At 47.6% G+C, this 16,621-nt stretch overlaps 1 protein-coding gene across 1 annotated transcript in view; it reads right to left on the bottom strand.

Moving 5' to 3' along the window:
- ERLIN2 (ER lipid raft associated 2) overlaps nt 1-12,139 on the bottom strand; it is a 39,632-nt gene extending 27,493 nt beyond the window's left edge. The window contains exons 1-2 of the mRNA XM_003830739.6: nt 11,722-12,139; nt 2,422-2,552 (exon numbers count right to left, since the gene is read on the bottom strand). The gene's annotated coding sequence lies outside the window, so the exon portion shown is untranslated. The remainder of the gene's footprint in view (nt 1-2,421; nt 2,553-11,721) is intronic.
- Nucleotides 12,140-16,621: the final 4,482 nt, after the last annotated feature.

The raw sequence follows: 16,621 nt of genomic DNA, 5'->3' as shown, positions 1-16,621 counted from the left end.
GTTTGACTCTGTAAACATTTATTGAAACAACTATTATCTATGAGCCACAATCCTAAGTGTGAAAGCAATGAAGGAGAGTGGAGGAGACCACTTATGCCTGGTAAGGTTCTAGACACTCACAGTCTCCCCCCCTCCGTCCCTCCCTCCCTCCCTTCCTCCCTTCCTTCCTTCCTCCCTCCCTCTCTCTTGCTCCCTCCCTCCCTCGCTTTCTTCCTTCCCCCTCTCTCTTTTATTTTATTTACTTAGTTGAGATCCAGGGTCTCGCTCTCTCACTCAGGCTGGAGTGCAGTGGCACAATCATAGCTCACTGCAGCCTTGAACTCCTGGGCTCAAGTGATCATCTTGTCTCGGCCTCCTGAGTAGCTAGGATTACAGGTGCACGCCACCATGCCCGGCTTTATTTCTGTAGAGATGAGGTCTCACTGTGTTATCCAGGGCAGGTGTCAAACTCCTGGCCTCGAGCAATCCTGCCTTGGCCTTCCAAAGTGCTGGGATCACAGGTGTGAGCCACCATGCCTGCCCCTTCCTTCTTTTCTTTCATTCTTTCTTTTTCTCTCTTTTTACCACGATGTGGGGTAGAGGGGCTGGCTTGTGCATTGTAGGATGTTTAGCAGATTCTCTGGCCTCTATCCCTAGATGCTGGTAGCAACACCCCCACCTCGTTGTGACAACCAAATATGTCTTCAGGCATTGCCAAATGTCCCCAGTTGTGTGTGCGTGAGACAAATTTGCCCCCAGCTGAGAACAACTGTGGTGTGGATAGACTTAAAAATGAGGGGATTAAGAATAAGAGGGCTTTGCTTTGCTTCCCAAAGCATGGCAGGTGTTCCATGGGTGCAGTTCTGTATGGGCTAAGAGTCAGGGGAGTAGGGAGGGAGAGAAGGAGATGTTAGGAGTGTGTCTGCATGGAAGCAGAGGCCAGTAGGAGTTCCGGAAGAAGATAGAAGATGGGCGAGTGGTGTTGAAGGGTGGGGTCCTAGAGAACCCATGATAATAGGAATGTTGGCTATGCAATGGGAGAGGAAGAAATGTGTGTGCGTATGTGTGTGAAATGTAGATCTCAGCTCATCCTACCGAACCAAATTCTAAAGAGGAGAGTCAGTTGTTCTTTGGAAGACCAGACTTGGGGAGAAGCCAGGCTATAAATCCTGGAGGGGAGGACTTTACTGCCACTTAGAAATCAGGCCTGAAACACCCATAATGTTTGTCAGTCCACATTTTAGTGTTCTTAAGTAAGTTTGCAGGGTGTGGGGGATGAAATATGGCAGGTATTTGATTTAAAAAGCCTGCACAGATTTAATGTCCTGATAAAATGTATTAAATCTTTTAAGGTTTTAATGAATCTAGTATGTGTTTCATAAATCAAGAACTCTGCTAAGCCGTCTTCTGGTTTAATAAGAGTAAACTAGGAAATTGCTCTGAGCAGAAGCAAAATACATTTATATCACACTGAAAAGTAATAGATTTTTAAGCTGAGGGGGTCTTTCTGGGCTTTTTATGCTGTTTGCTTATTATGTTGCTCCAACTCCTTCAAATATTAAACCACAGGGAAACATGTGCTTAACCGTATCAAGATGTGAACTAGCACAAAGGTAAATATTATTTGTAAGAGAGCAGAAAACAAAGCCAGTATTTCTTTACCCTTAGACCTAGGACCAGGTTGATTTCTGCACTGACACCTGGCTTTGTGTATCTAGGCGTAAGGTGGTTGGTTAAAAATCATTATTAACTGTTATTAAATCACCTTTCCCAAGTTCTCTCACTCCTCCATCCTCACCCCCTTAGCACATCTGCCAGATTGAAGCCATGAGTGTATAAAATACTTCTTGAATTTTACAGCTGGCTGTGGAATGACCTTGTTAAACTTGCTGGCCAGACTGTCCAAAGCAAGTGTTCAGAGATCCTTCCGTCATCTTAAACCCAAGGGCTGAAGTGTTCGCTTTGGTTCTTTTTCCTTCCTTCCAGCCCCATTGCTCAAGCTCCAGTGGGAATGGGAAAGGGGCTTTTGGGGGTGTGGGTGTAACAGATGGGTATCTGTGAGCAGGCTGGGGCTTGAAGCCTCACTACCCAGCTTCCTTGGTGGATGGGCAAGATTTTGGGGTGAGATGGTGGTTCAGGGAGTTGGGGGGAGGTGGTGTTGGAGGAATGAAGGGGGGTGGGGCTTGAACATTCCGGTGCACAAAAGCTGGCAGGGCTTGTGAGCTCTGCAGGGGAGGGAGCGGGCCCGTAAAGCTCAGTGTGGAGAAGCCTGTCCAACCTCATTAGCTGTCAGGGGCAACAATACTGATCTGGCAATAGAGGCGATTCCAAACCTGTTGGTCATTAATCACCCGCCTGACAGTTGCGAATGGAAGTGGAAAAACCTCATCCCCCCTCCACCCTTCCCCTCCTCCTAGGCCCAGCTCTGGAGTTTAGAGTTACCTCTTCGTGTATATGTGGTTCACGGCTGTGTGCTGGGTCCTTCCCTCTTGGCTTTTTTAGCAGGTCGTTTTCAGCACGGAGAGGCTACAGGTTGGCCAGAGCCTGGCAGACAGTGATTCTGGGCACAGAGACTGGGGAGCAAGAAAATGAAAGGTAGTGGCTTCTGGAGGGGGGACCTCAGCTGTGACCCCTCTGGGATCTAGGGCTGGGTCTTGGCAAGCTGGTGGAGTCAGGGAAGGCTGTCATCAGCACCCAGGCCTCGTCTTTCCACACCCGCCCCCTCGTTCCCTGGCACACCCTTCTCTCCCTCCTTCAGCTACTAGGTGCCAACATATTTTCCTTTATGTTCCTTTTCCCTGCCCTTCCCACCCTCCCTTCCCTTCCCACCATTCCCAAATAAGCAGATCCTGCTGGCAGGAAAAGTTTTCATCTCAATTTTTTCCATCTCACTCTGAATTCAAGCCCCGTTTCGTTTCTCAGAGGGGCTTGGCTTTTCAGCCCCATCTCTAGCTGTGGCAGTGGGGGAAGAGTGATGTTTGTATTTTAATAGTGATATTGATATTTCATATGTGAGAATGCAGTCAGGGCGGTGCAAGGAGAGGCCTGGTCTGCACAGGTGCCTCTGAAATCAACCAATGGGAAGTGCTGCTTAGTTTCTTAGTCTGTCTCTGTAAGTTTTTTCATAAAGGAGGGAGGAGAAGAGAGATGGAGCAGAGGACATCTACAGACCAGACTAGGATGAGGACTTCTGTCACTCAAGTTTCTTTTTTTTTGAGATGGAGTCTCGCTCTGTCGCCCAGGCTGGAGTGCAGCAGCGTGATCTTGGCTCACTGCCTCCTGGGTTCAAGTGATTGTCCTGCTTCAGCCTCCCGAGTAGCTGGGACTACAGGCACACACCACCACGCCCAGCTAATTCTGTTACTCAAGTTTCTTGCATGCTCTTCAGTGCACGTGAGCCAGGTTACATTTAAGAGAGAAGATTCAACTTCTGCTCAGTTTCCCAGGATGTAGAGGGAGGAGGAGTGTAAGGAATTAGCCAGGAATTCCTGAAAGAGTAACGTCAAGATAATTTACACACTTCTTAGCTCTTCTGCTGGGCAGGCCTGAGAGAGTAACCTGAGTGCTAACAACCAAGGAAGGGGAGAAATTGCAACAGAAATTGTCAATTGGTCTAAACTAGTCCTCTAGTTTTCCCAAACATTTCTGCATTCCGTGGGTGCAGATGACCCCTGGTCTTGGCCACATTTGTTGGTGCCGTCTGCTCTCTCCATAGCTTCTCTGACCTCTTGCTACTCATTATAGCATTAGGCAGAGGATGGTCACATCTGTCCACAGCTGATCCATCCAGGCTATCCTGACAAAGACAAATTCCCATGACAAACTCATAGGAACAAAATGGAAAGGAGGGATAGTCACAACTACAGCATTTTAGGCCGGCTTCCCAATTTTTCATATACACCTTTATTCTTTTTTTTTTTTTTTTTTTTTGAGATGGGGTCTTGCTCTGTCACCCAGGCTGGGTGTCTTGCTCTGCCACCCAGGCTGGAGTGCAGTGGCACAGTCTCAGCTCACTGCAACCTTTGCCTCCCAGGTTCAAGTGATTCTTGTCCCTCAGCCTCCCGAGTAGCTGGGACTACAGCTGTGGGCCACCATGCCTGGCTAATTTTTGTATTTTTTAGTAGAGACGGGGTTTTGGTATGTTACCCATGTTGGTCTCGAACTCCTGGCCTCAAGTGATCCACGCGCCTGGGCCTCCCAAAGTGCTGGGATTACAGGCATGAGCCACCACGCCTGGCCTCCTTATGTTTTCTCTGATACAATGGTTGTTCTTAATTCCAGCTACACATTAGAATCATTTGGTGATGTCTGGGCCACATTCCCTGATATTCTGATAACATTGGTCTGGGGTAAGGCCCCCACAAGGAGATTTTTTTTTTTTTTTTTGAGTCGGGGTCTCATTCTGCCACTAAGGCTGGAGTTCAGTGGTCTCATTATAGCTCACTGCAGCCTTGATTTCTTGGGCTCAAACAGTCCTCCCACCTCAGCCTCTCGAGTAGCCGGGACTACAGACACGCACCACCACACTTGGCTAATTTGTAATTTTTTTGTAGAGATAGGGTCTTGCTTTGTTGCCCAGGCTGGTCTTGAACTCCTGGGCTCAAGTGATCCTTCCTCTGCCTCCCAAAGTGCTGGGATTGCAGTCATGAGCCATTGTGCCCGGCCAGGGATTTTTTTTTGAGACAGGGTCTTGCTTTATTACCCAGGCTGGAGTGCAGTGGCGTAATCACAGCTCACTGCAGCCTCGACCTCCCAGGCTCATTTGATCCCCCCACCTTAGCCTCCTGAGTAGCTGGGACTACAGGCACGTGCCACCATGCCTGGCTAATTTTTGTATTTTTAGTAGAGGTAGGATTTCACCATGTTGCCCAGGCTGGTCTTGAATTCCTGGGCTCAAGTGATCCACCGCCTCGGCCTCTCAAAGTACTGGGATTACAAGGTTAAGCCACTGTGCCCAGCCAGAGATATTTGGGAAAAGCTCTTCAGGTGATACAAGCCTCAGCTTGGGCTGAGAAGTACTGGTGTCATATTTGTAAACTCATCATGGCAGTTCACACCATGGTATCTTTGTTTTTGAGATTTACCTCCTGGAAAGCCACCTTCCTCTTTTCTCTGCACTATTTATTTATTTTTTATTGACACTATTTATTTATTTATTTTTTGAGATGGAGTCTTGTTCTGTCACCCAGGCTGGATTGCAGTGGTGCGATCTCAGCTCACTGCAACCTCTGTCTCCCAGGTTCAAGTGATTCTCCTGCCTCTGCCTCCTGAGTAGCTGGGACTACAGGCATACACCACCACACCTGGTTAATTTTTTTGTATTTTTAGTAGAGATGGGGTTTCACCATGTCGGCCAGACTGGTCTCGAACTCCTGACCTCAGGTGATCTGCCCACCTCAGCCTCCCAAAGTGCAGGGATCATAGGCATGAGCCACTGTGCCCAGCCCTTGGCCCTATTTAGAAGAGAGAAGTAAAAGATGTAGTTCTTAGCTGGGGAAATGACATGCACACACACAGAACAGTTCTATGTAAAGGCTAAATGATCTGAAACAAAATATAGGAGCTACAGGGGCTCAGAGGAGGGCTGGAGTAATCAGGGAAAGTGGTGAGGAGGAAGGGGACTTGGATGGATAGCATTTAGGTAAGTGGGCAGGAAAGGTGGGGGACTTCAGGCAGAGGGCCAGTGTGAGCGGAACAACAGGGCCTATGCTGGGGACAAGGAGAGGGTTTGCTTGACTAGATGGGAGGCTCAGCTCAGGTTCTTTCTCCTCCTCCAGCCGGCACTCATCCATCCAGGATTCCTGCAGCATCACTGCAGGTTCCACTTAGTCCTGGACTGCTGTGTACTGCTCAGTCACTTTCATGTGTATGTCACTAGTTCTCTCAATCAGATATACAAGCAACTGGAAGGCAGGGAGCATACTTTATATAAGTTGGGACATTCAACACAATGCAATGCAATTCAAGCCAATTCGATTCAATGCAATCCAATCCAATTCAATTCAACATGTTTTTATTGAGTACCAGCTATGTGCCTGTTCTAGGCTTTTGAGATTCGATTAAACAGACAAAGATACTGGCCTTCCTGAGCTTAGTTCTCACAGGAGCGTACAGACAAAAAGATATACTATAAATAATATTAGATAAATTAGATATTATGGTAGAAGTTGATAAGCACCAGGGAAGAAATGAAAAGAAGGCCAGGGTCCTGGGGCTAAGGAGTGAGTGTGTCCATGCGTGTCTGTGTGTTATTAAATGGAAGTTATTAAATGGAAGGTATTAAGCAGAAGACATTATGAAAAACAAGGCACTATTAATAGAGGTATTAAATAGAAAGTCAGAGTATGTCTCGTTGAGAAGGTGATAATTTACCAAAAACATAAAGGAAATGATGGGGCTGGCCAAGAAGATTTCTGGAAGAGAAGTTTCCAAACGGAGGACAGCTAGAGAATGGCCCCAAACAGGAGCATCCTAGTGTGTTTGAGGAATGGCAGGGAGGCCATGTGGCTGAAGCCAAAGCTGCTGAAGGAGACGGTGGGGTGGGAGGAGATTGGAGAAGGTGCAGGGAGCTAGGTCTTAGAAGCCACCCTCTGGACTTTGGCCACTCCTCCAAATGAGATGGGAGCTCTCATGGGCTTTCAAACCAATGAGCAACTTCTGTTTCTAAAAGATCTTTTGGCTATAGTGTTGAGAATAGATGTTGGGGGTTGGGAGGTGGAGAGTGGGACCAGGGTAGAAGAAGATCTGTCAAGAGACTGATTTTTACAGATGCAGCTGAACCTGTGCAACTCAGAGAAAGAAGACCTTCAGCGTATTCATGTTGGAAGGCTACATACGATTCTCATGTGCTTATTAAGAACTTCATTATAAGACACACATTATTTAGATTTTTGACCTGACCGAATAAGCCTGATCATCCAGCTTATTCACCAGGGCTGGCTTCAGGAGAGACATTTCCCCTGCTAATCACCACATAAAGATTTGTAATTGTCAATTAAAAATCTGATGGTTTAAAGATAGCTTTCAAAACATTCCAAAGAGTTTTGAGCAAGGCAACATATAAGAATGAGTGTATATCCTTCCAAAGGGACATTTTGAATGGGACAATATTTATTTTGATATCTAAGTCCTGCTAAGTTTGCTATAAAAATTTTAGTACTTTATAGTATCTCTTCTGTGTTCTCTTACTATTGAGTGGAGGCTTGGTATTCAGCACACAGTATACTTAAGAAGAGCCTGGAGAATGGAATTAAGTCTTGGGCATGTTGATATGTGTTTATTTGCAAGGCAGTATTAAAAATTTCATTTGAATTTCCAAATCCAACAAATTTTGAGGGGCCAAACTACTTTTTTTCCTTGAAAGAAGTAAGATATATTTAAAAGAGGTTCTTCCCCTTCCCCTCCTAAGAAGCAAAGGTAACTACTTTTCTGTTAAGCTTCTTACAAGTCCATTTAAATGAATGAGCAGCCAGGGGGGTTATCAGTCTGTCCCCAGGTCAACATTACTGAGCAGCTTTGTGGGTGTTAGTTATTGAGAGGGGATTTAAAAAATAGAGGCTGGGCACAATGGCTCATGCCTATAATCCCAGGACTTTGGGAGGCCAAGGCAGGCAGATCACCTGAGGTCAGGAGTTTGAGACCAGCCTGGCCAACATTGTGGAACCCTGTCTCTACTAAAAATACAAAAATAAACCGGGCATGGTGGTGCACACCTGTAATCCCAGCTACTCAAGAGGCTGAGGCAGGAGAATCACTTGAACCCGGGAGGCGGAGGTTGCAGAGAACCAAGATCTTTAGCCTGGGTGACGGCGAGATGCCATCTCAAAAAAAAAAAAAAAAAAAAAAAACCTCCATTTGCCCTCATGTTGCTCCCAATCTGGCAGGGAAAACAGACCATGAAACAAAACAACACTAGAAGGACACATATTGCTGGGGGATTAGAGAAAAGAAGATTCTTGGCCAGGTGCGGTGGCTCATGACTGTCATCCCAGCACTTTGGGAGGCCAAGGCAGGGGGACTGCTTGAGGCCAGGAGTTTGAGACCAGCCTGGGCAACATGGGAAAACCCAGTTTCTACAAAAAAATCCAAAAAGTTAGCCAGGTGTGGTAGGACATGCCTGTAGTCTCAGCTACTTGGGAGGCTGAAGTGGGAGGATCTCTTGAGCCCAGGAGGTTGAGGCTGCAGTGAGCGGTGATTGCACCACTGCACTCCAGCCTGGGTGACAGAGCACGACTCTGTCTCAAAAAAATAAATAAAACTAAAAAAGAAAAGGAGACTCCTTATTCCTATGTGTGTCATATATGTGTGTAGTTTTAAACGTTTTCAATGTTTTATAACATCCATGATCTCATTTCATTTAGGCCCAGTGATAATTCTCTGAAATAAAGTCACAGAGAGTCACAGCTGCAAAGGACCTCAGAGATCATCCATTTTATCCAATCCCTTGATTCTATATGGAGGAAACCAAGGCATGGATATGGGAAGTGCATTGTCATGGTCACACAGAAGCAGAGGAGCTGGAATGCGAACCCGGGGCCCTTGGTTCTTTTCCACATTCTTTCCTACACTTTCAGAATGGGGAGGGCGATTGGATTAAGGCCACAGGAGCATTTAATGGAGCCCAGGGGAGCCCAGGTGGGGACGAGGTGATGGTTCAGTATGAGGATTTGGGAGGTGGGGTCACTGTAGGGACATCTCGAGGCCCAGAGTCACCAGGGGAAACATTAGCTTTTAATTATCACTTTCTGAGGCTGCCCCTCCCACAGTTAGGGTGTCTGGAGCGGGGGAATCAAGCGGGCAAGGAATGCCTGCTGGAATGAAGGCGGCCAGCGGTCATTACACGAGGCCTCAGTCACGAACGGAATTCCTCAGCATGGGGTGCTGACGTTCCAACCACTGGCTGGGAACAAAGACCTGCACATGGGACACCCCAGGAGCAAGGTGTTCGCCCCTTCCTGTGACCCGAGCCCTCCAGCGCACGGGCGGCGAAGCGTTGCAGAGCCACCCAGGACCTTTCAGCTGCGGCCAGGCCCATGCCCAAGTGCTCAGGCCCAATAATGTCCTGCTGTCCTGCCACGCCCCATGCCCCAGGGCGTCCCAGCCCTGGTTCGGGGCCATGCAGGGAATTGAGGCAGCGAAGGCATGGGGAACCCTGGTCTCCTGGGAGGAAAGGAGACCCAGGATCATTTATTATTTTATTTTAGTTTTTTAGAGATAGGACCTCTAAATCCAACTAATTAGCAAACTCATACACAATTTTTTTTTTCTTTTTTTTTGAGATGGAGTCTTGCTCCGTCACCCAGGCTGGAGTGCAGTGGTGCAATCTCGGCTCACTGTAACCTCTGCCTCCTGGGTTTAAGCGATTCTCCTGCCTCAGCCTCCTGAGTAGCTGGGATTACAGGTGCTTGCCACCACACCAGGCTAATTTTTCTACTTTTAGTAGAGTCGAGGTTTCACCATGTTGGCCAGGCTGGTGTTGAACTCCTGATCTTCAGCAATTCTCCTGCCTCGCCCTCCCAAAGTGCTGGGATTACAGGCGTGAGCCACCGCGCCTGGGCTCTACTATATATATATATATACTTTTTTTTAAAATGGAGTTTCGCTCTTGTTGCCCAGGCTGGAATGCAATGGCATGATCTCCGTTCACCGCAAACTCCACCTCCCAGGTTCAAGGGATTCTCTTGCCTCAGCCTCCCGAATAGCTGGGATTATAGGCATGAGCCACCACACCCGGCTATTTTTTGTATTTTTAGTAGAGATGGGGTTTCTCCATGTTGGTCAGGCTGGTCTCAAACTCCCGACCTCAGGTGATCCTTCCGCCTCAGCCTCCCAAAGTGTTGGGGATTACAGGTGTGAGCCACCGCACCCAGCCACAATGATTTTTATAAAAAATGATTTTATAAATCATTTTATAAAAAATGATTTTATAAATCATTTTATAAAAAATGATTTTATAAATCATTTTATAAAAAATGATTTTTTAAAAAAATCATAATATGTATTTAAAATAGAGAAAAATTAGAAATAGCCTAAGAATATCATGCAGTCATCAAAATGCTGAGGCTGTATGGAAAAAAAAGCTTAAAACATAATGGTTAGCAAAAAAAGCAGGATATTATATATACAGTGTTTTTTATATATACATATAAAAAACATACTCTATTCTTTTTTTTGAGACAGGGTCTCACTCTGTCTCCCAGGCTGGAGTGCAGTGGTACAATCACAGCTCACTGCAGCCTCAACCTCCTGGGCTCAAGCGATCAACCCACCTCAGGCTCTGGAGTAGCTGGGACTTCAGGCATGCGTCACTGCACCTGGCAATTTTTTTTTTTTAATAGCGATCGGGTCTTGGGATGTTGTCTACACTGGCCTTGATCTCCTGGCCTCAAGCAATCCTTCCACCTCAGGCCTCCCAAAGCACTGGGATTACAGGCGTGAACCATCACACCTGGCTGTGTTTCTTGTAGTAGCAAAGTGGACACATGTTGGGACTACCAGACACCAGGTAATTGGGTCAGGCCTGGCTTTTGTGTGCGGCTTCTTGACCATGGCATTTAGAGCAGCACTCCTCATACTTGAACTTTACTCAGGGGATTTTGTCAAAATGCAGATTTAGAGTCATGGATCGGGATGGGGCCTGTGAGTCTACATTCCCTTTTAACAACTTTTATTTTTTGGCTGGGTGCTGTGGCTCACGCCTGTAATCCCAGAAATTTGGGAGGCTGAGGTGGGCAGATCACTTGAAGCCAGGAGTTTGAGACCACCTGGCCAACGTGGTGAAACCCTGTCTCTATGAGAAATACAAAAATTAGCTGGGTGCGGTGGTGCATGCCTGTAGTCCCAGCTACCTGGGAGGCTGAAGCACAAGAATTGCTTGAACCCAGGAAGTGGAGGCTGCAATGAGCCTGGGCCACTGCATTCTAGCCTGGGTGACAAAGCGAGACTCTGTCTCAAAAAAAAAAAGTTGTATTTTTAAATTGACAACCTAATAATTGTACATGTTTATGGGGCCCATGTGATATTTTGATAACTGCATACAATGTGTCATGATCAAATCAGGGTAATCTGCATATCCATCACCTCAAACATTTATCATGTCTTTGTGTTGGGAAGATTCCAAATCCTCTCTTGTAGCTATTTGAAAATATACAATACATTCTTGTTAATGGTCATCACCCTACACTGCTATAGAACACTAGGATTTATTCCTGCTAGTTCCTATGTAGCTGTAACTTTGTATCTGTTAGCCAACCTCTCCCTCCCCAACCCCTGCCCTCCCCACCCCTCTAGTGACCACAGTTCTACTGAGTCTGCATTTCTAAAGGGCTTCCAGGCTGGGCACGGTGGCTCACGCCTGTAATCCCAGCGCTTTGGGAGGCCAAGGCGGGCGGATCACCTGAGGTCAGGAGTTCCAGACTAGCCTGGGCAACATGGTGAAACCCTGTCTCTACTAAAATACAAAAAAAATTAGCTGGGGGTGGTGGTGCATGTCTGTAATCCCAGCTACTCGAGAGGCTAGGCAGGATGATCACTTGAACCCGACAGGCAGAGGTTGCAGTGAGCTGACATTGTGCCATTGCACTCTAGCCTGGGCGACAAGAGCAAAACTCTGTCTCAAAACATATAATAAAATAAAATAAAGGGCTTCCAGGTGATGGTGACACTACTGGTTTGAAATCCATGCTTAGAGGAACGAGCCTTTCAAAGGGGAGTTTGTGGGAATGAATTTATCCCAAACCTCACCTGAATAATGGTCTTCTCAGTGCTTTCCACTGAAGGTCCCATTTTTCGGACCCCTTTGCATGGTCCCTGCCTTTTCTGGATGCTTGGGTCCCGGTTGACCTCTCCGAGGACTTGCAGCACTCACTCTCTGCTCTGCTCACTTGGCCCCTCAGCATCCCATGTCTATGCTGCTTTGAGTCCCTTCGTTATCAATACTTCCCCCATGAGGTGGCTGGCCACCTGTGCTTCACTTGCTTCTGTTCTTGTAAGGTTCAGCCACGACACTGTGGGGACAGCCAGGATCCCATGAACACTGATTCCTTGACTCCATCTGCCCTTGTGCAGGCAACAGCTCCTTTCCTGGGCCCTGTCACCTTGCTCAGTTGGCCCAGAGAGCCCCTGCTGGGCCAGTCTCTCTGTCCCTGTTGCCTGGGACTCTGTTTTTAGAATAATAAGGTGAATTCTGTTCATCTCCTAAGAAAGCGTTGAGTTCCGGAATGGGGGAAACATACTTCTCTCTTGGCAGAGGAGGAACCACCCAGTCAGGCGGGCCAAGGCCCCATTGATCAGAGTCCAGTGAAAAAGTGGCTTCTCAGGAGCCCTGGATGCTGGCCCACTTCGAGACAACTTCTTCTTTCAACTTCCTTTCATGTGTTTTAACTTCACAAACATGCCAGTTTCCAGCTGCCCCTCAGACAGCAGCAGTGATGGTGGTGGGAAGGACACCGCCGTAGGGGTCAGATAGAGTGGGGTGGGGAGGGTGGTGGTGGGAGGTTTCACCCTATTAGGGATGTTTCTTTTGGGGACCAAGGTTATATCGCAGATGACTCATGCGATAACACAGTTACATGCATTAAAATATAGATGCCCACAAAGGGCACAATTACAGAGACCTCGCCCCTTTCTTTTGCTCTTTATATCTCTCTATTCTCTCTCTCTTTCTCTCTCTCTTTCTCCCCACTCCCCCACCCCCCACACACAAATACTTAACCAATTAAGTCCGTCGAGTGCTATTTGCTGATGATGGTGTGGAATTGTGCTGGAGTTGTGTCCGGCCTCATTAAATGTCAGGATTAACAATACAGCAGTTGGCAATCAAGGCTGTTCTGTGGCTGTTAGTCATTAATCACCATCTGACAGTCCTGAATTGGAAACGAGGAGCCTGTTCACATGTGCTCTGTGTACCTAGTTACCCTCTTGGTAATCAGTCTCGGAAAAGTTTTCTTTGACTCCCTGCCTGCAAAGGCCTCTGTCCTGGCGAGGAGGCACAGGGTCACTGGGCTTTCTCCCCTCTCCTCCTCCTCCTCCCCCTCACTGGGAAAAGAAGTTGAGGTCCTGTACAAACAAGGGGAGAGAGAAGCGTATTGTTTTTGGCCTGCTCTTTCCCTCTTAGGCCTGTTTTATGTAGCCTTGTTTTTATATTCTGGCCCGATGGCCAGGAAAATTCTTTTTCTCCCTGAAGAAATCCTAAAAGACAGCAGGGAGCCCGGTCCTGTTCCAAGAGCTGCTGGGGTAAGTTTGTAAAGTGCAGTCCTTCCCCAGCTGCTCAGGTGTGGACCTCTCTCTGCAAGAAGGGCCACTTGACTCATTTCAGGTATTGCTACCAGCAACTCGGGCCTGACTTCGGGCAGGTCTTCTGGATCCGTCTGCAGAATCGAGAGGAAGGACCAGTTTCTTTTTGGGGTCCATTCTCTGGACCTTGCTTTATTCATTCATTCATGCATTCAAGAAATATCTATTGAGAGCCCATTACCTGCCAGGCACAGACTGGGCATGGAGGCTACAGCAGTAAATGCACAGGCAAAGCCTGTGCCCTCATGGTGGTTGCCTTTGCGGGGGAGATAAGCATCTGCCACAGAAACCCATATTGTGGCTGGGAAGCGCTCGAGCCCTGGACTCTCACTGTGCATTGCCTGGCTGCCAGGCCTTTCCAGGGTGCCAATCCTGAAGCTGCCCTTCCTGGGAAAATGTTCTTATTTCAGAGCCTGCCTGACCTGGCTCCTTCTCCCCTTCAATGGTCTCCTGTCTCATTCCCTTCAGACGCTGCCTCTGTTTTTCTAGATACTGGCTATTCCCAAACATGTTGGGGTGACACTGATGTATTAACAGGGCTGTCTTCTCCCCCGATCCCTTTCCTGGGCATGGATTATGGTGTTTTTGCAGAATTTCATTCCTTAACTCCAAGGATTGACTTGAGGGCATCGTTTCAGCTGCCATGGCGAGTTGGTAGAGATGGAGGTCACTGACCACCCTGTCCCCAGGGGGTCCTCTCTGCCTACCTCTAGGGTTTGTAGCCATGCCCAGAGTCCTTAGTGTGAGTCTGGAAGGACCTTCCTTCCTGTTCTGGACGGGGGAGGCTGACTGGAGAAGAAAGTCTTCTGCAACAGCCAGGCCCTGGGCCCTCGGTAGATGGCGTGCCCTCTTCCTCTCCTTCCTGATCACTGTTACTTCTTTCTTTCTTTCTTTCTTTCTTTCTTTCTTTCTTTCTTTCTTTCTTTCTTTCTTTCTTTCTTTCTTTCTTTCTTTCTTTCCTTCCTTCCTTCCTTCCTTCCTTCCTTCCTTCCTTCCTTTCTTTCTTTCTTTCTTTCTTTCTTTCTTTCTCTTTCTCTCTCTCTCTCTTCTCTCTTTCTCTTTCTCTCTCTCCCTTCCTTCCTTCCTTCTTTTCCTTCTTTTCTTTCTTTTCTTTCTATAGGAAGACTCCCGCAAGACGCTCTTGTCGCCCAGGCAGGAGTGCAGAGATGCGTTCTTGGCTCACTGCAACCTCCACCTCCTGGGCTCAAGCAATTCTGCCTCAGCCTCCGGAGTAGCTGGGATTATAGGTGCCCACCACCAGGCCTGGCTAATTTTTGTATTTTTAGTAGAGATGGGGTTTCACCATGTTGGTCAGGTTGGTCTTGACCTCCTGACCTCAGGTGATCCGCCCACCTCAGCCTCCCAAAGTGCTGGGATTACAGGTGTGAGCTACCATGCCCGGCCTCTGATTACGGCTTCTATTGTTTCTTCTTTGAGTTTCACTCCCAGGTCTCTTCCCTCACCCACGTGATGACTTCAGTTCAAAGGCATTGACACATGTTTTAGCCCTTTAGTGGTTTTCAATGAATGGAACACTGCAAGCATTTGTTGATGCCCCATTGCATGACTGGCACTGTCCCAGGCACAGAGGACACACAGAGGAATAAAATGACTTTCTTGCCTTTAAGAAACATGTGGTCCAGTGGAGGGAGAGGAGAGGCACTCCCAAAGAGAAGAACTGTCAGGGAGATAAAGAGTTCAGGATATACAAAGCAAGGGGAAACCGCGATTGCTCAGGGTAAAAATGAGAGCCGTGACTGTGTGAGAAGGGGAGCAGATGCTGAGGAAGAAGGAGCAACTCACTGCTAGAGCTCAGCGTCCAGGAAACAGTGAGTGGTTGCGTTTGGCTCCTGTCATTGGTTCTGGTAGGGGCAGTGGAAAGATACGTCGGGGACATCTGCGGGGGACTCAAATGCTAGGTGAAAAATTTGGCCCTATTAGACAATGCGGAGCCAGTGAAGGCCTATGTACCTCCAAAAGTAAGAAACACGCTCTTGTATATTTCATTAAACACTGATCTTTCTGGAAGAGAGAAGGCTTGAGTTGCTCTCCAGCTTCACACTCCCTGCAAGAACCTTGTACTTATAAACTGATTTGTGTGATGATTATTTGAATTTTTGCCTGCATGAGCAACTGTCCATGCCACAGCTGTAGGAGTTGGGGAAGTTCAGGCTGTTTCCTGGGGCTGCCTTGCAACTTGCTGAGAGATCCCATCCTGCATAGGCTCAGTCTCCGTTCCCCCGCTCCCTTGCCTTGGTGCTCAGATGCCATGCCTTGACCACCCTTTTTTTTTTGAGATGAAGTCTCACTCTATCACCCAGGCTGGAGTTCAGTGGCATGATCTAGGCTCACTGCAACCTCCGCCTCCAGGGTTCAAGCGATTCTTTCACCTCAGGCTCCTGAGTTGCTGGAACTATAGGTGTGCCCCACCACGCCTGGCTAATTTTTGTATTTTTAATAGAGACGGGGTTTTACCATGTTGTCTAGGCTGGTCTTGAACTCCTGACCTCAAGTGATCAGCCCACCTCGGTCTCCCAAAGTGTTGGGATTATAGGTGTGAGCCATCGCACCTGGCAACCTGGACCACCCTTGGCTTCCTTTCCCATTCCTAGCTCTTCCCTCTTCTGGTTCCTCCTGGGCTTTGCTGAGTTACTGAATTTTGTCCTTCCATGAAGGCACAGCTAAAAGGGAAATCATCTTCATGACAGGGGAATCTGCCTGGGGTTCATGTGCGGCTTTCCCCAGCTTGACACACTCTTCTCTCTGTACCTGGTTAACCCCACTCAGCCATCAGGCCTCAGCTTCAATGGTGCATTCCTAAAGAGACTCTTCCTGACCTTAGTCAGGAAGGATCCGTTGTTGTACCCTTTCTGTGTGCACTACACAACACTTTGTACTTTTTCTTTGTCACTACTACAACTTATAATTGTATATTGATTTGCTTAGTTTTGTCTCCTTATTAGTCTGTAAGCTCCATGAAGGCAGGAGCTGCATGTCTTTTCTCTCACTATTATAGCCCCAAAATCTAGCCCAGTGCCTGGCATGTAGTAGATGCTCAGTAAATGGTACTGAACGAATGAATGGATGGTCTCGGGTCCATCTGTAGGCTGGATGATCTCAGAGCATCTATCCAGTAGCTTAGGGCGGGGAAACTATAGAATTTCTCCCTTTTTCTACATCTCCCTCTCTCTCTTCTTCCTTCCTTCTTTCCTTCTTTCCTTTTTAAAAAATTGAGACAGGGTCTTGCTCTGTCACCCAGGCTGGAGTATAGTGGTGCAATCACAGCTCGTTGCAGCCTTGATGTCCTGGGCTCAAGTGATCCTCTTGCATAAGCCTCTGGAGTAGCTGA

The sequence above is a fragment of the Pan paniscus genome, chromosome 7 (genome assembly GCF_029289425.2).
Source record: "Pan paniscus chromosome 7, NHGRI_mPanPan1-v2.0_pri, whole genome shotgun sequence".
Lineage (NCBI taxonomy): Eukaryota > Metazoa > Chordata > Mammalia > Primates > Hominidae > Pan > Pan paniscus.
Note: the sequence above shows the minus strand (reverse complement) of the source record. Positions and strands in the feature narration are given on the sequence as shown.